An 18,047-nucleotide genomic window follows, 5' to 3' on the forward strand; every position below is an offset into this window, starting at 1 on the left:
CTTGTGGGGCTCGCACACAAGAATTTCACTCGCATGTGCTGTGCCAGTGTGCCTGCACATGTGATGTGACAATAAAAGTGATTTGATTTGATTTGATTTGAGCTGAACAAGGTTGCAAAGAAGAGCGGGCCAAAGTTCCCCAACAGTGATGTGAGAGATGAAACAATGATTTTATGAGCTATTTTTATATTCTCAAAAGGTAAATCTCATTTACCCACAATGTACTAGAAAAGATACATACAGATGTGTTTGCATCAGAGATATGTATTGTTTTCCTTAAAAGACTTGAATTCTACACATTGTATATTGGTGGGCCAAACCATTGAGTAACAGCGTGAACAAACACAGTGATGGAAAGCACTTGGGGATTAACATAGAGACGCAAACAGACATGACAAAGGGGCAACAGAAATACAGAAACAACCAGCAGATAAGGCTGGAACGAGATAACGTTGCCAACAAATGATAGCAACAACAAGCAGCTCAGCAGAGCAGACACAATCTGCACAAGAAAAGTGGGGCCACCTGAACACTACAATACAATGAGTTAAACTGTATTTCTAACTGCTTCAAAGCTATTTAGAATTATATTTTTTCAGCCTTCTGGACCTGGATGACAAATCTCCATCTAAGTGTGGCCACAGGCCAAACCTAATGAGTTGCTTTTTTTCTTTTCTGTGTTGCTTCTTTGCATTTAATTGCAATTTAAATGCAATGCAAATGCCACTTCTAAAACAGCATGCATAAATTGGGGAAAAAAAGAAATTTTCTTTTCAAACTTTAAGAAAATTAAATTGTTTAGTTGTAGAATTGAAAGGGTTGGTCTTGGACAAAGAGCCAATTGTATTAGAATACAATTTTAAAGTTTGGAGTTAAATCTGTGATTCCAACCATTCCCATACTGTATTTTTATAGATAATGTAACTGGAATAAAGCTTACTTCTACATTTACTAGTTATACCAACTTTGGATTTTCTATGTTGAGTCCACCACAGTTCAGCAAAGAAGTGATTCATTATGACTTTTGAAAATATCTACTTGATCTGCCGAGCTCTGTACTTTCGTCCCAAGAAGAACATCATCAGTCATTTCAGCAAGTGCCCTCCAACACTGTATGTTTACATTTCAAGTCATCTAAATAGTAGATGATTATAACATAGTAATTATAACACAGGCACAGGAGGGAAGTCAGGTGAAGGTAATATAAAACGATAAGGGAGGAGGTAGTGGTGGTGGGTGAATGGGTCAACAAAATTTTACAAGGGAGACTGCTTTCTAACACCTTGGTAACCTTTTTAAGAACATCTTAAAAATGTGTTGTTATAAAGGGCAGGTACACATATATTTTTGTCAGTTATTTGAAGGTACTCAAATATCTTAGTTTTGAATCTTTTACTGAGTGTGATACTGATATATTCTAAATTATATTCTATATTATAGAAGTGCAGACGCTTTTCTTTCCAAGCTCCTTAGAATATGATGACCTGGATGACTGAGAACCTTCACAGACATATTCTAAAATGTTTCAGTCAACAACATAAAAAAGAAATGTTTGGTTGAATTAGATTCACATTGGTGGATAGGGGTGTAGCGTTTTTGAAACCGAAAACAAATGAGTGATACAAACAGCCACGCGATGTGATATAAACAAATACTGAAAATGCCAAGCTTTGTGGTGATGTCACTAGTTTAACCACATTTATTTGTCTGATGAATAGTTGCTGCGAACAGCATAAAGGATGATCATTACTGCTTGAGAAAGTTTAAGAACTTGTGTAGGGTTTCTTGCCTGACATCATGCACACATTGATCAAGAGCATCACATCTATCATATTGAATGTGATGCAGCTGGCTTTGAGAGAAAAATATGTATTGCCTGACTGGTTAGTGAGTGATTGCTGGCTACCTGCTGGCATCGACCATAGTTTGCATGGAAGATGCCAACCGGTCTGGACACACTCTGCAACTGATTGCTCTTAAACTAAAAGTTGTGTCCCAGCCCAACTTGGTCAGCGTGTTTCAAAAGGTGCAAATTTTAGTGTGGCAGGGGTGTGGTCTCTGGCTCTGCTGCAGTGGAGGGGTGGTGCAGTGGGATCAAGGGGCAGGTGAAGTTGATTGTGCTGATGAAGTCTCCTTCCTTCAATTCCTTTAAGTTTCAGCTTTGCAACTGTACTCTCCTCAGAACCCAAAGACTTTGGTGTCCCGGACCCCACACAACGTTCAGGTGACAGCTTTTTAGGGTTTTTATTTGTCTAATTCTTTCGTGGTTCAGCACCAATGTCTTGTCGGGTCATTCAGCTTTTCAGCTGCTTCCCCACTCCACACTTATCTCTCCCATCTCCGGTCCCCAGCGTCACTAAAAAGGAAGGAGACCTCATCAGCACAATCACCTTCACCTGCCCTATCAGCCTCCCTGGCACCACCCCTCAACTGCAGCAGACCCAGAAACCACACCCTTGCCACATTTACTTTGAAGGAAAACGTTTTTTATTTCTGGTTTCTGATATAACTTATCATGGTTAAGTAGTGCTGGGAGATTAGTTGGCAGGTGATTGCAGGTAATTCTAAACAGGCATATTGTAATCCGGTAAATTTTCAGTTCATTTCAATTTTATTTATATAGTGCCTAATCCCAACAACAATTGCTTCAAGGCACCTTTTAGTATGTGATAAAGACCGTCAAGCACTGATTCCAAAAGTGTGGGCCTTCTGATGGGCTATGATGGTACTGCAGGAGGGCTGCAGTAATAATGGAAATTCAGTTTGAATTTACTCACATGCATGTACAGTTACATATTGATATAAATGTATTTATTTATATAAAACATGATTTCAGGCTGGTAGTAGGAAGTGGTTTGTGTGACCTAAATTTACTGGACCTGAAGTTGGCCTTAACAGTTTGCATGTGACTAAGTACCAGTACCAAGTTATGGCTTACAGCCCGTTTTACTTGAAAAAAAAAATGCAATTTCAAGGAAATACATCACCTTCTTCTGTATTTTGATAGAGAAGGTTCACTCTTGAGTGACGATTTAAGATTGGGTGGGCATTATGGAAATTTGGGGTTTTTTTGTTAATGGCCTGCGACGACCCCCTAGGAGTAAGTACTTTCTGATAGTGGTAAGGAAAAATTCCCATTTAACAGGAAGAAGTCTCTGGCAGACCCAGGGTCACGAAGAAGCAGCCATAACTGGTTGTGGCAGATGCTAGTGAGAAATTAAATAATTATTTCTTAAATCATGTTTGCCCACTAACTCTTGAATATATATACACAGTGGGGCAAAAAAGTATTTAGTCAGCCACCGATTGTGCAAGTTCCCCCACCTAAAATGATGACAGAGGTCAGTAATTTGCACCAGAGGTACACTTCAACTGTGAGAGACAGAATGTTATTCGTAAATCAGGGTGGAAAATAAGTATTTGGTCAATAACAAAAATACAACTCAATACTTTGTAACATAACCTTTGTTGGCAATAACAGAGGTCAAAGGTTTACTATAGGTCTTTACCAGGTTTGCACACACAGTAGCTGGTATTTTGGCCCATTCCTCCATGCAGATCCTCTCGAGAGCAGTGATGTTTTGGGGCTGTCGCCGAGCAACACGGACTTTCAACTCCCGCCACAGATTTTCTATGGGGTTGAGGTCTGGAGACTGGCTAGGCCACTCCAGGACTTTCAAATGCTTCTTACGGAGCCACTCCTTTGTTGCCCGGGCGGTGTGTTTTGGATCATTGTCATGTTGGAAGACCCAGCCTCGTTTCATCTTCAAAGTTCTCACTGATGGAAGGAGGTTTTGGCTCAAAATCTCACGATACATGGCCCCATTCATTCTGTCCTTAAGACGGATCAGTCGTCCTGTCCCCTTGGCAGAAAAACAGCCCCATAGCATGATGTTTCCACCCCCATGCTTCACAGTAGGTATGGTGTTCTTGGGATGCAACTCAGTATTCTTCTTCCTCCAAACACGACGAGTTGAGTTTATACCAAAAAGTTCTACTTTGGTTTCATCTGACCACATGACATTCTCCCAATCCTCTGCTGTATCATCCATGTGCTCTCTGGCAAACTTCAGACGGGCCTGGACATGCACTGGCTTCAGCAGCGGAACACGTCTGGCACTGCGGGATTTGATTCCCTGCCGTTGTAGTGTGTTACTGATGGTGACCTTTGTTACTTTGGTCCCAGCTCTCTGCAGGTCATTCACCAGGTCCCCCCGTGTGGTTCTGGGATCTTTACTCACCGTTCTCATGATCATTTTGACCCCACGGGATGAGATCTTGTGTGGAGCCCCAGATCGAGGGAGATTATCAGTGGTCTTGTATGTCTTCCATTTTCTGATGATTGCTCCCACAGTTGATTTTTTCACACCAAGCTGCTTGCCTATTGTAGATTCACTCTTCCCAGTCTGGTGCAGGTCTACAATACTTTTCCTGGTGTCCTTCGAAAGCTCTTTGGTCTTGGCCATGGCGGAGTTTGGAGTCTGACTGTTTGAGGCTGTGGACAGGTGTCTTTGATACAGATGATGTGTTCAAACAGGTGCCATTCATACAGGTAACGAGTGGGGGACAGAAAAGCTTCTTACAGAAGACGTTACAGGTCTGTGAGAGCCAGAGATTTTCCTTGTTTGAGGTGACCAAATACTTATTTTCCACCTTAATTTACGAATAAATTCTTTACAAATCCTACCATGTGAATTCATGGATTTTTTTTTCACATTCTGTCTCTCACAGTTGAAGTGTACCTCTGGTGCAAATTACTGACCTCTGTCATCATTTTAGGTGGGGGTTCTTGCACAATCGGTGGCTGACTAAATACTTTTTTGCCCCACTGTATATTCCCCATTAACCAATGGTTGCCAGCAGGGTCATTGGCTAGTTTCTAGCCCTGTGGGACTAGGGCTTAAAAATAAAATGAAAATAATCTATTAACATTTATTAGCAATCCAGTCACAGTGGCTCATATGAATAAAGTTGCTGTGTATGTTCAGAAAGCAAATTTGAAGAGTTCCTTCTTAAATACCCAGGTTATGAAGTGATAGGAAGCTGTTACATATAAAAAAAAGAAATCTGCCATAAAAATACTCTCACAAACAGCCAGCAGAATCATTGGGTAAAAATACAGTAGCTTGTTTGCTTTTTTTCTGCTGGCTTTTCCCTTTCAATATATTACCTCACTGCCAGATCATAATGAAAATCCCTGTGGCCAAACAGCTGCCATGTTGGACCCACTTAAGCCAAATATAAGCACATGCTCTGGCTTTCAGTCCACACTGAGGCTTTTGGACAGCTTGATAAACACCCACAAATTCTTTTGTCATAGCCCCCAAAACCCCAAGCAGATTTTTTGAGCTTTTCCACAATCACAATCTCCACATGGCCTCCGAGAAACATATTTGCCAAGAAGATAGGAGTGTGAGGGCTCCTGTCATTTTCTGATTATCAAATCTGATGAGACAGCTACTGGTGTGGGAGCAAAGAGAGGGGATTACAATATTCTGCAGGATTCTGGTAGATTCATGTGTTTACTGTGGTCCAAACTGAGCCATTTGAAGAGGGCGAGAACCAAACAACATGCTGACTATCTGATATTTGCGTAGGTTCTTTATCTGGTAGTGTATGTTTTACAGTAAAGATAAAAAGGAGATACAAAAGGGAGACTAGGATAACATTTGATAAGAGCTACAGGTACAAGCTCATTTTTTAACAGATTCAATCCATTCCTGTGCCTATATTAAAAGGATAAATGGTTTATGTTGGCTATTTCATGTGAATTTTCACAATATTTTCTTTCATGCTGAAACTAGATAAATTCTTCAAATGAAAGAGATTTAAAAAGTAAAACAAACAGAATGCCAAATGTGGAATATGTTAATGGTCATTTTATCCAAAATGAACTTGACACGAAAACATACTGGAGAGCCATAATATTCAGCTTTGATTGGCAAGCAGGGACAGCTTCTCTGACTCATGATGCAAACCTGTGAGTGGAGGCAGAAAAACGTGTGAAATCAAATGCTTCAAGTCTGGCAAAATCAAAAGAATTTACATAGTTGGTTAAGGGGAAGTGTCAATCACCACTGTGTCCTTTTTTTGGGTATGTCAGAAAAAGAAAACAACAACAACAAAAAAAACATCACTGCTCATAAAAGTGGATGTTTACATTTTAAGGATGTATCCAAGAGACAACCTGTGACAAGCCTGGCCAAAAACCGCAGCTCCTGGAGTGGGCATTTAAGGCTGGCTTAAAAAGCGAGTGATTCCCCACAGAATCCCGTGTTAAAAATGCCCAGTTTTACAGCAATGCAAAGCATGTTTACAGCCAGGTGCAAAAACAAGTTTGGTACTCAGTGGATAATTTCTCTCGTCATAAAAACTGCATTACATGCCTTTTTAAAAAATATATATCTCTTTGTTTACAGCTAATATTATGGGTGTTTCTCTTTTGACTAAACATATTTTTACATCTGTGGTATTTAAATAGAGCTATGGTTCATTTCCCCTTTGGCACAGTTCATTTATGGTGTGAACATGATCTGACTTTGATCAGAACCAACTACTTGGTGTACATTGCAATTTTGAGCTAAGCAATTTCCCGTAACAATGTATGCTTTGCATTTTGGGATGTGGCAATCTACTATAGATGTGCAAATGTCTGTTGTTAGCAACTAGCTGCAAAATGAATGTAAATGAGTTCTCCAATAGTCCAGACTTTCTTCCTATGTTTACTTTTGTTGCTCCCATCAACAAAAGTAACAGCGTCACTACAAACCACGTGGTTTGTACAAATTACGTGGTTTGTAGTAACGCTGTTAAATGGTTTGTAGTGACCCATTTTGGTTCACTTGAAGTTCACTTGGATTTTTTTTTCACTTTTTTTTTTTTTTTTTTGTAAAAAGAATCCAAATCACAGGGCAAAGCTGCAAGTTTCCTAACTCATCAACTAAATGAAAAGTAAACAAACTATATAAATGGGCCTGATTTGTTAGTCAGATATGGTAATGCATAATGCTGTAGGTAACAAGGCTTCACAAATACAGATCACTGAGCTAATGGAGGGGAATTAGCTAACATAATACAGCCTGCTGAGAGGTTCCAACTACGCAAGACGTGCTCTGCTTTTCCTGAATGAAACAGTTTTATTTTATGAGACGTTATTATTTTTCTTCTGTGTTATTTAGCAATTGTTATCAGGTTTATGTAACCCAGGTCCCACGTAGCTATGGTAAAGCTAGAGTATATAGTACAATGAGACTGGGCCTGGGTTCGTAGTGCTACTAATAATGATAACTGATACCCTCTAATTTAACTAATAAGGACCACCACAACTGTATTTTACACAAATCTATCCCTCACCGGGTATTTATTTAGACAGCAAAGAAATTAATATAAACAGTTACTTTTATAAAATGAATTGAATTAAAATAAACAAACAAAAAATACTGTAAATGTGACTACATGGATTATAAATAAAGATTATCCACACAAAATACCTCTTTCTTAGGTGCCAACTGTTATTTCAGTTACAACAGCTCACACCTTTAAAATGGATGAATTTCAACCTTTGATAATAACTTTGATTAAAACTACACACTTACTCAAATTAAACCAAATTTGTAACAGTGGGCCCACACACACACACACACACACACACACACACACACACACACACACACACACACACACTTTAACCTGTCCACACTACACCTGTAGCATGGTGCTTGTTGCAGGCCTGATTCGAAGTTCGGGTGCGGTGAGGCCTAAAACTGATGGCCGCTTCACTCAAACTGAGCCATAAACAAAATACGTGCACTTTAGTTCCAGTTAGTACTCACGAGTCCAATGAGTTTGTTAGTGGGGCAATCAGAAACGGGCAGTTAGTTCACCAGTAGTGAAGACAGTCAGGGGTAAGAAAACAGTCAGGGAGGGAGCGTCTTCCTGGAGATGCACCTTCCACAAGTGCGAATATACTGCTCAATCTCAGCTGCCATACGAGGCCAGTAAAACCTCTCTTTAATCAGTTCTGTTGTTCGCTCTGCTCCCATGTGCCCACACTCATCATGCAGAGACCTTAACACCATAGACCTGTATCTTGCTGGCAAGACAAGCTGCCGGCTTTGTTTTCCACCCATTTTTTCTTTTACTCTGTAGAGTAATCCATCACTCAACTCCAATTTGCGACTTTCACGGAGGAGCATCACAGTCTCTGGCGAGTCAGTTTTAGAGCGAGCAAACTCTTTATTGCTCTTGATGGCTTTCTTCAATGGCCCAATGGTAGGGTCCATATCTTGTGATGTTTGAATGTCTTTTGGACTCAGCTGATCGAGGATGTTTACGCTGAGATTCACAGGAAATGCATAGGCTTCTGGTACTGCAGAGGCAGGAGCACCAAGTTGATCCACCAATCTGTCAGGTACAACTGCTCCTTCCCTGATGCAGGCTCGTTTACAGAGAGCTTTAATGCCAGCAGGCGGGATGGAAGTCCATTCTCCAACTTCCTCTTGGGCATACTGTCGGGACAGCAAGTCAGCATCAATGTTGTGGCGCCCAGGGCGGTACTGTATGGTGAAATCATACGTGGCGAGGGCAGCGAGCCAGCGATGCCCTACAGCACTGAGCTTAGCCGAGGTTAATACATACGTTAAGGGGTTATTGTCAGTCCTGACAATGAATTTGGCACCATACAGGTAGTCGTGAAATTTATCCACAACGGCCCACTTTAATGCCAAGAATTCCAGTTGATGAACTGGATAGTTACGTTCTGAGTCTTTGAGCTTTCGGCTTGCGAAAGCTACCGGCCTTAGGCCCTCAGGGTGTTCTTGGTTCAAGACAGCACCTAAACCATTCATGCTGGCGTCCACATGCAAGATGTATGTCTTGGTGGGGTCAGCGAATGCCAATACTGGAGCATTGATCAGACATTCACGGATCTGTTCAAAAGCAGCCTGGCAGGCTGGAGTCCATCGTTCCCCAAACGGCTCGGATGCTTTAAAATAGGTGTGGTTTGGGTCTACACTCTTCTTGGCTTTGGGGTCTTTCCAAGTGGGTGCATAACCCTTGGTGAGTTCTGACAAAGGACGGACAATGGCGGAGTAGTTAGCTATGAACCTCCGATAGTAACTACAAAATCCGAGGAAAGACTTGAGAGGTTTCAAGTGAGTGGGCACTTTCCAGTGTTTCACCACCTCAACCTTCTCTGGATCAGTGGCTATTCCATTGGTGGATACAATGTGACCCACATACTTAACTTGAGGACGACAGAATTGGCATTTGTCAATGGAGACTTTCAAACCAATCTCCTCTAGTCTGTCCAACACCTTGAAGAGGCGTTGCTCATGCTCTTCAAGCGTTCTGCCAAAGACAATGATGTCGTCCAAGTACACAAGGGCTTCCAGAAGATGCATGTCCCCAACAGCCTTTTCCATTAAGTGTTGGAACGTTGCAGGAGCTCCAGTGATCCCTTGTGGCATGCGCTCAAATTGATAGAAGCCCAGGGGGCAAATAAATGCCGTCTTTTCCTTGTCCTCCTCAGCCATTTCTATCTGATAGTAGCCACTACGCAGATCTAGGACTGAGAACCATCGGCTGCCTGACAAGGAGTCCAAGGCATCATCAATGCGTGGCATTGTATACTGATCAGGTGTAGTGCGGTTGTTCAGTGTTCTGTAATCAATACAGATTCTTATAGCCCCATTCTTTTTCCGCACAACAACAATTGGGGAGGCATATGGGCTACGGGACTCCGTTATAATGCCAGCAGCCAACAGCTGCTGTATATGTCGCCTCACATCATCAATGTCGGCTGGGGCTAGTCTCCTTGATCTCTCCCTGAAAGGTCTAGGGTCATGTAGACGACCCCTTTAGCCAAGCCAACGTCCCACTCATGTACTGAGAAGACATTTCTCCTCTCAGCTAACTTCTGCTGAAGTCTACTTTTCCACTCCTCAGAGATAGGGGAGTCCCCAAAATCGAAGAGGTTTGGATCTATTTTCTCAGTGGCAAGGTCAGAGGGTTGGACTGGGGTGACTGTATCCACGGCAAACATTTCAGCAATGACAGATCCCACTGGTATGGAGACTGTCTTGGTGGACTCATTTTGGAGGAGTACATTCAAGCTATTGCTGTCTATACCAGCATCTGAGAGCACACCTGGCTGTACCAGCACGCCGGCAGGGAGTAACTGGGTAGAGGGTGCATCAATCAAGATAAGGTCTTTGGAGGGGGCACTGTGCCTGTCTACTTTGCAGGTGGCATAGCAATTTGCTCCTGGGGCGATAGAAAGAGGGCAGGGCCCTTTCCATTTTATCTGTCCCAGCACATCATTTTTTGGCAGTTGCTCCTGTGCCCTAATGGGGGCATACACAGACTGAATTCTCATGGAATGAGCTGTGTTCTGGTCACCTTTCATTTGCACCAAGTCCCATAGGCGGCGGAACAGAGACGTATTGGTGCCCACCAACACGGGGGTTTGTTGCTGGTTTTTCGGGTCAGGACAAATCAATGCGAGCACTTCTACTCGCCCGGAGACACCAGTGATCTCCTTGGTAAACTCCATCTCTACAACAACATAGCCTTTGTAGGGATACTCTGTGTCAGCAAGTCCCCAGAGTCCCAAGCGAGAGAGAGGTTTTATAGGGACATCTTCCAAGTGTTGGTTATACCAGCTTTCAAAGATAATAGTCACGTTAGACCCACTATCAATAAGAGCATCACAGGCCACATCATTGACTTTGACTGTGTGAATAAATGACGGGCCTACAAGACCCTCAGGCAGGCCTGTGTCAGTTTCTGGGACTTCAACCTTGTTGGTCCGAGCAACGCATTGCTCTTCTCCTGTAGGATTTGGGTCCTCCTTGTTAGGACCAGATACTCCTCGTACTAATCGTATGAGTTTTCTTATGACTTTCTGCGGGTTCTCAGGTGCAGTGCACCTTGTAGCTATGTGACCATTTTCTCCACACTTATAGCAGAAATATTCATCACTCTCTCTAGCAGATGATGCTTTAAAAGAAGCAGGCTTGGGGCAAGAAGCTGCTTTGTGTCTGCGAGACTGAGTTGAGTGTTCTTGTGGGGGGTCACTTGTAGACTTCACCGCCATCACACTCATTTTATTTTCTAGTGCTTTCACTTGCTTTCTGAGTGACCGTATTTCACTCTGCGAATCACTTTTCTGTTTTTGCTTCTCTGTTTGGGGTTTGAAAGTGCAATCAGACAGTGGTTGAACTCCTGAGTGGTTTCTTTCCTCTAACTGTGCTCTCAGCTCTTGAATCCGAGCTAGCAGTTCACTCTGAGTGACCGCTTCAGACTCTTTCTCCTTTTCCACCTTAACTGTGCGAACCCTTTGGTGACACTTAGATGTGGTCTGGCTTTGTTTGGCTGCTTGACGGCCTTCCTCTTCCATCACCTCTCTTAACAAGTTCAGGAATGAGGGAGGATTTTCCATTCGCTCCCTTATTTTCAACTGAAGCAACATAAGCTCAGAAGTGGATCCTTTAACTAACTGCTCTAACCGAGCTTTGTTAGCAGCACTAACTGGTAAGCCACCTCCCTGGACTACTTTAACAAGAGACCTCTCTAATCTTCGCAGAAACAGACAGGTGCTCACCAGGCTGTTGGAGAAGGGCTCTGAATGACAGATAGAGCTCCTCTGCGGACTCTACTCTGCCGAAAATGGTCTCTATGGCCTCTATGTAGTCCTGGGAACTAGCATCAGGTTGAGTCAGACGCACAGCCTGAATGATCTCCAAGGCAGGCCCTTTGAGACTTTCCAGTATGCGTCTACGTTTTTCTTTATCGGAGCACTCGCCTTCATCTACTAGGAGTGTCGCTTGCTCCAACCAGATATCCAAGACTTCTTCCCCAGCTGGGGTGGGAATGACCACGGAAAATGTCCTTAGACGTCTATATGAATGGCTTTCAGGCTGTTTGTTTGTTCTGACCATTAACTCACCTACTGCACGGATGATGGCTTCAGAATTACCATCCACTTCCCCTCCGTGGGTGCGTAACCCTTGGATATCCTTTAAGGTTTTCCCTTCATTCTGCAGAAAAGTGAGTAACTTTCCCTCAAAGTCATCTGGCTGAGGTTCAATGTAGTACACTGCTTTCCAGCCACTTCCACCACTTATTGGCATTATCTCAGGGGGGACTGTCGTGGGGTTTATCTCCTCACGACACTCACACAACACCATTAATGATTGTAGTTGAGAGTTAAACATTTTTCCCTTAACTACTACTTTTCCCAAAGCTTTGATAGTCCCTGCTGTTTCTTCTATTTCATCTCTCGAAACACCTTCCGGTACCCCATACAATAGTAGAGCATGTTTCAAATCTATTGATTCCCCTTTGCACCAGTTGACCAACTCAAGTTGTGACGGTCTGTTCATTTGTTGTGTCATCATTGCTATCTGGTCTGTTTTTTTTTTTTTTTGTTGCACGTTTGACTACTTTAACACTTTAACAGTTGTGGGGTCAACCTGTTTTCCTCTTGGTCCAAAAATAAATTTAGTTTACTTTAGTTAAATATCCCAGCGGTGCCTCCATTTATGTAACCCAGGTCCCACGTAGCTATGGTAAAGCTAGAGTATATAGTACAATGAGACTGGGCCTGGGTTCGTAGTGCTACTAATAATGATAACTGATACCCTCTAATTTAACTAATAAGGACCACCACAACTGTATTTTACACAAATCTATCCCTCACCAGGTATTTATTTAGACAGCAAAGAAATTAATATAAACAGTTACTTTTATAAAATGAATTGAATTAAAATAAACAAACAAAAAATACTGTAAATGTGACTACATGGATTATAAATAAAGATTATCCACACAAAATACCTCTTTCTTAGGTGCCAACTGTTATTTCAGTTAGAACAGCTCACACCTTTAAAATGGATGAATTTCAACCTTTGATAATAACTTTGATTAAAACTACACACTTACTCAAATTAAACCAAATTTGTAACAGTGGGCCCACACACACACACACACACACACTTTAACCTGTCCACACTACACCTGTAGCATGGTGCTTGTTGCAGGCCTGATTCGAAGTTCGGGTGCGGTGAGGCCTAAAACTGATGGCCGCTTCACTCAAACTGAGCCATAAACAAAATACGTGCACTTTAGTTCCAGTTAGTACTCACGAGTCCAATGAGTTTGTTAGTGGGGCAATCAGAAACGGGCAGTTAGTTCACCAGTAGTGAAGACAGTCAGGGGTAAGAAAACAGTCAGGGGCGAGGAAACAGCCAGGGGTGAGAAAACAGCAGGGTCCATCCGGGCAGAAACCTCTCTCTCCCTCTCCTTTCAGAGCGTCCATCGGCTTCTCTTGCAGATCACAAATAAGTAATATCAGGACCACGGGTAGTCGACCTCAACGATACACTTAGATGCAAAATCCACACCACGTTTGCCTTACGACATCTCTCTCTTCAGACTTAGCTTCTGTGTCCGCTCCCACAGATTCACACAAACATTACCACTCGTCCCGCCCCCATAGCAGAGAAGAGTGACATTGACTGGCTCGTCAGCACAACAACCAATGACAATACAATATTGAGATAACTGACATTAGATGGGTAAATAAACTTAGGTTACACCCCAACATATTTATTGTGCACAGAAAATGAACTCTAAATCATGAAACCCTTATATTTATTGGACTCTTAACTGTAAATGAAATACATTTGTACCCAAGCATATGATTTTTAAACCTTTTATCAACTATTTATATTTTAACCATTTCTTATAACAGTAGACTTTTTTCTTTATACTGCAAGCCCGAATAATTGCAGACAGGGCTACATTTATATGTAGCCTATAATATATGGATGCATTTTCCTAGTATTAGCTGATAACCAAGTACTCGAACATGCTAACATAATGATGGTCTATGGTCCAATTTTATGCAGCCTATGAATGTGCTGAATATTAAGGAGAAATGAAATGCAACTGATATGTAACTATCATTTGCTTCATTGACCTTTATATATACCTCTATCAGAATAGTATTTTCCCAGCACAATACACAGCAGGGTACTTACCCTGAAGACATTATATGCGTCGTGTTTTTTTACTGACTCCTCCTTCCTTATTTATGTTTTCACGTTGGAAATGAAGCCTGAATGATAAACTGAACAGCTGTCTGTTTATTCTTCATGTTTTTTTTTAATGTCTTTAAATTAACCAAAGGAAACTATGGGATGTCAGGGGCTGATTTCAATACTGTAGCTTTAAAGCGGTAGCACTGGTGCAGTGTTTTGCCTGTTTTTATATCCAGGGATTTTATAGTCCCATGAGGCTGTTTAATCAGAGTTAACTCTGTCTGGAACTGAGTTACAGTGCAGTCCTTCTCCCGGAGCCCACATATATTGTATTGTATTGTATATTGTATATAGACACACAAACACTGAATATTCCCCCATCTTGAGGTGTACACGTATGCAAAGATAGTGCACACAAGCACGCTGAGGGTCATAAAACTGTCCCGCTTTCTTTCGTTCTCTCGGTCTGGACACAGTGATAGAGGGTGGTGCAGAGAGTGATCAATATGTTTGTGCTATAAATAGCTGGTAGCGCAGTGTGGTGCTAAGGAGGAGGGATGCAGGGGTAATATATTTGATGAGGGGGAACCCAGTGGTGCTCAGCATGGAAATGTTGCTGTGCACTCACAAAGCTTAGCCAGCGACAAGAGTCGAACAGCTATTTATTAGTGGGGCAAGGCTTTGATATGCATTTGAAATATAGCAGTTCTATACACCATCATATCAGATGCCATTGATATTATAGAGGTATGGAAATGTATGTCTAGGAATAAAAGATTGGTTGACTTAATATAAAGGCAACATTCCTTGAAATCTCTCACACAATGAATATCAATGAGAAGCATTACTTTCTTAGAATGTGGCAGAATATATTTTCCTTCTGTAGTCAATATATGTGGTGATGCCCCTAGTTTGGAAGGCTGTATGGGAGCACAGTAAATATATAAACAATAGCTGCAGACAGAATTTACTTTGGGGTGCTTTGAGTGTGGTGTAGGATGCTCACAATAATAGCATATAATATGAATGTTTTTGTCACGGTCAGGTGTGTGGAGAATGGAGAAAGAGGACCCAAATGCAGGACTCACACATTTATTATAAGGTTGGATGAACTGAACATAAATGACTGAATAAACTGGGAACACACACGAGGAGTTTACAATGACGAGACAAAGAACTGATGAATGGGATGAGGGCTTAAATGGACTGGATAATGAGGAGGGCTGGAAACAGGTGAGAACACGGCTGGGATAAATCTAACGCATGAAACAGAGGAAGTAGAATTAAATCTATTGCACACAGACAGATGACTAGCACAATAAAACAGGAAATAGGCATGGAAATTAAACAATGACAAAAGCTCCAGAACTGAAAACACCGGGTCAATGACCTGGATGGACCCGTTTATTTTGCATTTTTGATTTCTTAGATTATTTTTGAATATGTTAAGTTCTTGCGTTATTTTTAGTTATGGTTTAGTCTAGTCTATGTTATCATCAAGGTCACTTTAGTTTTGAGTCTGTTCTTTGTGTAGTCTGCTTGTCCTCTATGTGTAATGTTAAGTTTTGCCTGTGCTTTCATCTCTCTTATCTGTCCTCATGTGTCTCTCCTTGTGTTCCGTTTCTCCCCAGTCTGTCATGTGTTTTATGGCTGTGTTCAATGTTGTCAAGCTCGTGTTGTCATGTCTATGTCACATTTTGTTTCCTTTTTTATTCTGAAGAGTCTCGTGTTCCATATTCAGTGTGTTTAGTTTTGCTTCCCTTGTGTCGTCATGTTCACTTGTGTCAGCTGTGTTCCCCCAGGTTTTTCCACTAGTTTAGGTTATAATTTAGCTTTCATCATAGCCATTTGGTTTCTACAGTTTTCTAACAGACAGAATAAAAGGCTCACTTTTTGTTTAAATTCTCTCTAAGTTCTCTCTCATGTTTCTTACTTTTGGGTCCGCTCCTCAAGCACACCGACCATCCCGGCCGTGACACCAGGTACTCCACAATCACATCAAAAAATGTGATGCTGGTTCTGATAGAAACATGTCAGAAAGGTGCCCATGCTGACCCCTGTCCACTGCTGAAAATGCCAACAATGGTGGCACATGTGCATTGGAACCCTAACCCTTAAGTGATCATGACAAAACACAAACCACAGGGAATGGAAGACATTCGATAGTGGGAGTGAAGGAGAGGGTATGCTCCTGAGGACAAACAAGTAGCTGGCTCCACAAAAAGTAGCCTGATAGCTGAAGGATCTGCCACTGCTTCTACTTTTGAAATTCTAGGAGCCAAAACTAAGCCTGCACTCTGAGAGCAAATAACTCTATCTGTATTATATGCCACTATGCACTCTGTATGTTGTGATGGTGTCTGATCATTTAATACTTTGTAGTAGAGATGGAGCGATCCGATATTACGTATCGGTATCGGTCCGATACTGACGTAAATTACTGGATCAGATATCGGAGAGAAATAAAAAATGTAATCCGATCCATTAAATATCAAAAAAGCACCTCACATAACTTGCGACACGGCGTAACTCGGCCCATAACCGTAGCACGTCGGAGCAGTGTGCTCACATGATAGAGTGGCTGTGTGTATTTGTAGCCTCGCTACCAAACCTGCATTTCATCTCCGAGGAAGTGATCCCAGAAAGAAGTAAAGCAAGTGTGTAAGTTCATCTCTGAATGCTTGTAAAGCATTCCCACGTTAAGCTTAACAACCGATATATGGAGCGAGTGCCTCTTCTCTCTCCCTCCCTCCCTCTCCTGCTGCTACTTCAGTCATGAAACTGCTTAATGATCAGCTGATCGGCTTCTCTGTAGCGAGTCCGTCTCTCTTCTTTGTTTTTGGCCCACTTTGCACCAGAAAGAGGAAACCAGCGGCTGAACAACAGCAGCACATTTAACCTTGATAAGCTGTTGTTAGAATTTATTTAATATTACTTTCTAGACCAGGATCCTTTTCTACGTAGCTGATGGCTGGTGACTGTTTAGGGGCGGATCTAGCAAAGTTTATCCAGGGGGGCCGATAGGGCATTAACAGGGAAAAGGGGGCACAAAGACATACTTTTCTTTCTTATTCTCATTTAAAATGTGTAGCTTTTAATAAATAATTATCTGAATCTTACACCCAAAGTTTTAATCTGATGTAAGATGTAGAGATGGCACGATACCACTTTTTTATGTCCGATACCGATACCGATATCATAAATTTGGATATCTGCCGATACCGATATGAATCCGATAGTGTTTTTTTAATCAACAAAAGTGTTTTTTAAAATAGTTTAGTTAACAACCGGTGGTGTAACCCTGCCAACATAACAATCAAAGAAAGGATTTGTTGCCCGGACACTGAACTGTGTGCTGTTGGACTCAGGCCGTATTATTTACCCAGGGAATTCTCTCACGTCATCTTGGTGGCTGTCTATGTTCCCCCCTCTGCTAACCCCACAGCTGCATGTGACACTATCCACTCTGCCATAGCTCGGCTACAGACTCAGCACCCGAGTGCCTTTATTGTGATCTCGGGTGACTTCAACCATGTATCACTGGACAATACACTACCAACATTCAAACAATATGTGGACTGTCCCACCAGGGGAGAGAAAACTTTAGACTTACTGTATGCTAACGTCAAGGATGCATACAGCTCCTCCTCCCTCCCCCCACTTGGTAGGTCAGATCATAACCTGATTCACCTCACCCCCCGCTATGTGCCAATTGTGAGGAGGGAACCTGTGACCACCAGGACTGTTAGGAGGTGGTCAGAGGAGGCAATAGCGGAACTACAGGGCTGTTTCGAGGTGACCGACTGGGAAACACTCTGTGAGCCTCACGCCGAGGACATCAATGGGCTTACTGAGTGTATCACAGACTACATAACTTTCTGCACCGACTCCATTGTTCCAGCTCAGACTGTTCATTGTTACCCAAATAACAAGCCGTGGGTGACTAAGGACATCAAAGCCCTCCTCAACAACAAGAAGAGGGCTTTCAGAGGGGGCAACAAAGAG

This window comes from Rhamphochromis sp. 'chilingali', assembly GCF_963969265.1.
Source record: "Rhamphochromis sp. 'chilingali' genome assembly, chromosome: 3".
Classification (NCBI taxonomy): domain Eukaryota; kingdom Metazoa; phylum Chordata; class Actinopteri; order Cichliformes; family Cichlidae; genus Rhamphochromis; species Rhamphochromis sp. 'chilingali'.